This window comes from Nicotiana attenuata, unplaced genomic scaffold (assembly GCF_001879085.1).
Source record: "Nicotiana attenuata strain UT unplaced genomic scaffold, NIATTr2, whole genome shotgun sequence".
Lineage (NCBI taxonomy): Eukaryota > Viridiplantae > Streptophyta > Magnoliopsida > Solanales > Solanaceae > Nicotiana > Nicotiana attenuata.
Window position 1 is genome coordinate 302,941 of NW_017671162.1, and position 6,980 is coordinate 309,920.

Sequence of the window (6,980 nt, forward strand, 5' to 3'; positions counted from 1 at the left end):
CTCAAACTTGACTCCCCTAGGATCATAACCTCTATGTTACCATTATATGTTGTGTATTCTGGTTGATTTTGTAAGCATGACAGCACTCCCTATTGCTGTGCATGCCCAGAATTAACTAATGCCTAAGTGCATAGGCTCTTTGCAGTTCCCAATCCCTGAACCCCTTTGTGTGAAATTCTTCGCTCTGTAACTGTTTCCCAGCACCCCTTCCCCTCTTCTTTTCTTCCTTAGTTCTTAAAGTTCGTTTTCTTCACTTGCACTCTCTCTTAGACTTAAGTTCTGCCCCCCTCTTGTGAGCCTTGCCTTGGGACCCATTGAGCTCCCTCTAAACTTGGACACTTGAGGGTTGGCACTTCCACACCGCACTTGTCCATATTCTGGTGATACAATTTGGGTGTGAGCACTGCCTGGAGTCCCAATGAGGCTCTTAGGGAGCTCTGACACACTCAAATTGGAGAAAGGCTTTGGATTAATGGACTTTGAGTTGGTTTATCTCATAACTCAGAGAGGAAGTCAAGAATCGGGCTTCCTCAGATTGTACTTTTCTTTGTATTTTTTCTGATGTAATTTATTATTCCGGTTTGTAATAAGTTGTAATAAACATTTGGGGCTGGCTAGTGAAAATGGTGGGGAACAATGCATGCAAGGGTAGAGATCATTCCTATAGGGTGTTTCTAATTTCTGCATATTCAAACTTCACCTAGAAGCCATGCCTATAGGAGTATTTTAATTCTGCATAATTCAAACTGCATTTAGATACCATGTCTACAAGGTTTAACACAAGTTTCTGCATTTAGATACCATGTCTATAAGGTTTAACACAAGATTCTGCATTTAGATGTCATGTCTACAAGGTTTCTGCAATTAGATACCACGTCTAAAAATCAGTAATGCATAGAAATCATGCCTATTGGGATCCTCGAGCAATTCTGATTCATTTTCATTCACGGTGAATGTTAGATATAAGATCCGTAATAAAGAGGCTATAACCAGCAGAACCTGTAACCATTCTTAATTCTTGTGCATTCTGCATCTCTTTTGATAATCTAGGTCCCTCGCTTAGCAATTTTAACAAGCATGCATATAGGACTTTAAGCAATTCATTTCGAGCTTTACTATCTCATCACCTTCTAAAATCAGTAGATATCATGCCTATAAGATTCCGTCTAAACACTTAGGCACGCCTTAGGATAATGATTGTAAATCCGCTTTGTTAATTGCTAGGCAGGCCTGATTCGGACTTCTTATCTGAGTTATGTAATAAACTAAGCGGCCTCAACAATTAACTTCCCTCGTCTTTGGTATTTTTAATCAGACCTAAACAGTACGTGCAAGTCATGCTAATTATATGCTTTCTTTGTTTAAGGAGGTATATATGAGCCTTTGTTTATTTCTATGTGTTTCCCCAAAATATGCAATATGTGTTTTTTTGTATGTCGCCTTAGAATTTTTACCTTTGAAACTCCATATAAGCCTAATATCCTTCCTTTTTTAGGATTAGTAATCCTAAGTGCCTCCGGGACTGATAGGAGTGGGACGGGTAATAGCATGCAATAAGTAATCGATACCAATCCGCGCTTTAAATACCTTAACAGGGTGGGATGGGTAGATATGGATATGATGACCACGCGATAATGTCACGTGTAGCCCCTCATTGAGGAGTGATTACCGGACATTGTGTGGAGTGATCCATATTTTTAATAAACCTAGGACCCCCTCCCTTTATTCTTTATTTCTTTTCTTTAGCATTTTAACTCCTTATTTAAAATCAGCTTTTTCTAATTGTTCTTTCAAACCATTATTTGTTGAAATCCCCTCTTATTTGAGCCTTATTTGCCTGTATGTTAATTGCATCTCAATTCACAATAATTGTCTGGCCGGGAACCACACTAGTGAATTCTGAGGGGTGCCTAACACCTTCCCCTTAGAATAATTTTAAGCCCTTACCCTATCTCTGGTTATTCAAATCAAACTCTTTTGGTGTCCTAATGCACCCTAATCATTAGGTGGCGACTCTTCAATTGCTAACCCAGTTCCCAAAAGGAATGAGTTGCCCCTCCAAATGTCATAAACCTGATTTCGCGAGAAAAAGGGGGCGCGACAAAAGGTATGATAATGGGAATTCTAGTTTTTTTCACTTATGGAAACTGTATGGTTACAAATGAAAGTTCTAGAAACCTTATTTTTAAAGGAAAAAGGCAAAAAAATATTTATAAAGCTTACATTATTTTTTCACCTGAATGAACTATCATGTCTTAGTGCACTTAAGACTGATTCTTTCCTGTAGCATAAGAGGCTAGGACATGTTAGTTTTTCTATATTGAACAAACTTATCACTAAAGAACTGGTCCTTGGCTTGCAAAAATCAAAATTCCAGGAAGAAAAAATTTGTTATGCTTGTGCTAAAGGTAAACAGGTTAGATCATCCTTCAAATCAAAAAAAGTGATGAGTACCTCTTGACCTCTCGAACTACTGCACATGGATTTATACGGATCCAAATCAATTCCTCAATCCTTTTGAGCTGAAGCTGTGAAAACTTTATGTTATATTATAAATAGGTGTATCATTAGGACAATAATTGATAAGACTCCTATGTATTACTTAAGTACAGAAACCAAACATAACTCACATAAGAGTCTGTAATCCCGGTTGGTCGTTTTGAGCGTTAGCATTCTGTTTGATGGTTTGAGGCTTTGAGTAGGTTCACATGAGGTATTATAACTTTGTTCTATGGATGGTTTTGATTTTTGGGAAGTTCAGAATTGATTTGGAAGAGTAATTCTCAATTTGGTAGCTTTAAGTTTGAAGAGTTAACCAAGGTTTGACTTTTGAGTAAATGATCTCAGAATCAAAATTTGATGGTTTCTATAAGTTACCATCTTTTATTTTTGACCTGGGCATAAATTCGGATTCGAATATGGATCTTCCTAGATGGGTTTGGCTCAATTCATCAAAAGTTAGAAATTTGAAAAATTAGAGAGTTCATAGGTTTGTCCGGGAGTTGAATTTGGTGCTATCAGGCTCCTATTGTGAATTTGAGACATTGTATAGGTTTGTTTTGTTGATTGGAACTTGTGTGCAAAGTGTGATTGAGATCCACAATGTTTAAGTGTGATTCAGGCACGTTCAGCATATGTTAGAAGGTTTGAAATATAAGAGAATAATTTTGATCTTCGGTTATTGGTTTTGATGTTAATCGTACTGTCTTGAGTCTATGAGTAAGTTTGATTAAGGATTTGGACTTGTTGGTATGATTGGGTGAGCTCCCGAGGGCCTGTGGTCTGAGTCGGGGTGGTTTCAGATCTTTTTGGATGAGTTTTGTATTGTTGATTTTCTGGTGTTCTGATGAACTTTATGATCGCGTAAGGCTAGACGCGATCGTGTAGAGTAATTTGTTGCTGGAAGTTGTTAATCGTGTTTGATGATGGTGTACCACATTCATGTAATGTTGGGCAGGCTGGTTGACCGCGTTTGCGTGTGGTGATCGCATTCGTGAAGCTGAGCAGGTGGGACGGACATTAGGTTTTTGCATTCATGTTATTTGGATTGCATTCGTGTTGCATTGGAGCTGTTGCGTATCTCCTTCGCGGTTGTGTATTTGTGTTTGCATATAAGGGTTAGTGATATTGGTCGCTTTTGGGCTTTGCAATCATGGGGGTCCTTGTCGCGATATCGAAGGGTACCCCTAGGCAGACCTTTTAAGTTATGTATTTTGGGACTTTGAACTCATGTCTCATATTTTGAACCATATACTTTGAGCGAGGTGATTTCTCAGGAATATTTTCACACAAGATTTTGGGGTAAATGATTTTTACTCATTTTTAGTATTATTTCATGAATCTACAAGAATCGTTAACATCTAAAATATGGAATTTTGAGATGAAATTTGGGGTTTTGCCTACACTTTAAGAGAGTGTATTTTGAGGAATTAGTACCGATTTGGGTTTTGGAATATAATAATATATTTGGACTAGGCAGGTTATGGTTCATCGTATTTTGGCATTTGTTCTAAGTCTCAAGCGCGCAAGACCGGGATTTACTTTTATTGAATTTTGGGGAATTCTTCAAAGGTTGAGGCTTTATTGATTGGAATTACTTCCAATATCATTGGTTGACTTCCTTGATTGATGGTTGGCTAGATTCGAGCCGGTTATAGGTGATTTCTCAAGGAAATGTAATTTTTGATCTTTGGACTAGCCCGGACGAGGTAAGTGTCTTGCCTAACTTTGGTTGAGGGAATTGGTCCCACTAATTGATAATGTTGCTACATGCGGGGGTGATGTATATATGAGGTGACGAGCGTATATAAATGTGCCATGGGTATCATGATCATGGTAGATCCTAGATTACTCTATGCCTTGTTTGGTTGTGTGTTCTACTTAATTGTATGTGTTATTCAATTGATTGACTGCGTGACAACAATAAATCATGCTATAGTACTGTTGAGTCTATTGGTACCTATAACACTCAAAAGGTCACTCAGCCTCAAATGTTCTCCCATATCATACTTGGTGATAAGTTGACAATGTCAAATGACGCATACTCTAATTGTGTAGTGTCAATAGCCTTGACACACACCAAAGGTTAATCTTGATACTTATTGGGTACCGATTGTGGCGTACTCATACTAAATTTCTGCATATTTTTATGCAGATCCAGTTGTTGGAGGCAGCGGCCCTAGGGAGTGAATGCTTATACTGGTCACGAGAATTCAAGGTAGAGCTGCATGACCGTCACAGTCCCTGGGATTCCCATCCTTACATCTATGCTATTATTTTCATATCCGAATAGTATTGTATTTTGAGACATCCTTATGTAGTCAGTTAGAGCTCATGACTCTATACTACCTAGTTCTGGGGAGATGTATTGAGCATTGCCATTTTGGTTGGTGTTAACTCTATTTCCTCTTTTATATCAAATTATGTCTTATTATATCATGTTTTGTTGAATTAATACTGTTAAGTGATAGGCTTACATAATTTCAGAGACTAGGTTTCATCATGATCCCTATGATGGGATTTGGGTTGTGACGCAAACCTTGGTCAACTCTTCTAATTTTAAGCTTCTAAATAGAGAATTATTTTATTAAATCAATTCCAAACCCTGTGAACATTAAAACCAACCATATACACAAGTCATAATACATCATATGAAGCTACTTAAGGTCTTAAACTACCAAACAAAATACTAAAGCTCAAAACGACCGGTCGGGTATCGTTACATTCTCCTCCACTTAAACATATGTTCATCCTCGAACGTGCCAAGAGTCATTCCAAAGCCGTGCAATCACTTTATAGCTCATAGTACACATAACCATGGGTGATCTCACATCACCTCAAACCACGCAGAATCTGAATTATAGATTCTTCCATCAACCTTGACTCACAATCCTTAGAACCAAATTCCAACATCCGTAACTTCATCTTAGCTCCGATTCTTCCATATATTCATTGTATAATATTAGCTGCTCAATACCAAACCCAATATCATTGATATACCTCATATAAAATAGAACAATTTTTTAAACCTTCACAATATTGTTATAGAGTCCTCTAACTTAACAAGTACCACTACTAAAATTTGAGCTAACTAATGACCTTCTGCCTCCAAAATAATTTCAGATCCAGTAACCTCGTCTCAACCTGCACAAACTGCCCGACCGACAGGACACACCAAATGCCATCTTAAATCACATACAATGTAATCCATACACCAAACAAGCAGTAACTCAAATGTAGCCGATAACAAAAAGAGAACCAAATGGGAGAACTATCCAACAAGCATGATGGATACAATCACAAAAGAACAATGTTATGAATCCATCCCACTAGGTAGAAATAAAACACACAGAGTGCATAAGAAATTGTATCCAACATAACGTTGCAATGGCGTGCGACTCGATCCGATCATCATAACGCTCTATGTAGAAATACTTATGGAGTAAAAATCCTCATGCTCACCAAACACATGTGTATCAACAACAAGAACATACCGGTATAAACACAACCACAGGAGACGTATAGCATAGGGCGCTACGAAAAGGCAAGCACAACTCAGGTGCAATAAACAAATCAATATCTCAAGCGACATCTCGTCATATAACACCACGAGGCCTAAGTAGGACCATGTTAGTGGAAAATAAATTAGCCTCACAATCCATCATAGAATACGGGAGTAACACATGAAACATATCATGGAATAACATCCATTCAACTCGATGACACACCATAGAAAAAGTTGCGCTGCATAAGCAAATCCTCATTTGGCCTACCAATAAGCAGCCAAACTGATTAAGATCATTCTAAAATAGGTAGACAACCTCTTAAAATTCACCATGATCTCATCCATATTGCATATATTGTAAAGTGTTTTACTAGTGAGTATTAGAAGACTTGAACCTCATCACTACTTCATCGAGGTTATTCTTGATACTTACTAGTTACTGATTGTGGTGTACTCACACTATACTTTTGTATATTTCTGTGCAGATCTAGGTGTTGGAGGCAGTGGCCCTAGGAGTGAGTGCTTATATTGGTCGCAAGGATTCAAGGTAGAGCTGCATGACTATCGCAGTCCCTTGAAGTCCCATCCTTACATTTATATTGTTGTTTTCATATCCGAACAACATTGTATTTTGAGACATCCTTATATATTCATTTAGAGCTCATAACTCTGTACTACTTAGTTCTAGGGAGATGTATTGAGTATTGCCATTTTGGTCAATGTTAACTATTTTTCCGCTTTTATATCAAATTTTGTCTTATTATATCATATTTTGTTGATTTAATATTGTTAAGTGATTGGTTTACCTAATTTTAAAGACTATGTAACATCACGAATCCTTTGGTGGGATTTGGGTCATGACAAGTTGGTATCCGAGCTCTAGGTTGATATGTTCTACGAGTCATGAGAAAGTTTAGTAGAGTCTTGTGAATCGGTACAGAGACGTCTGTATCATCTTCAAGAGGCTACTGAACTG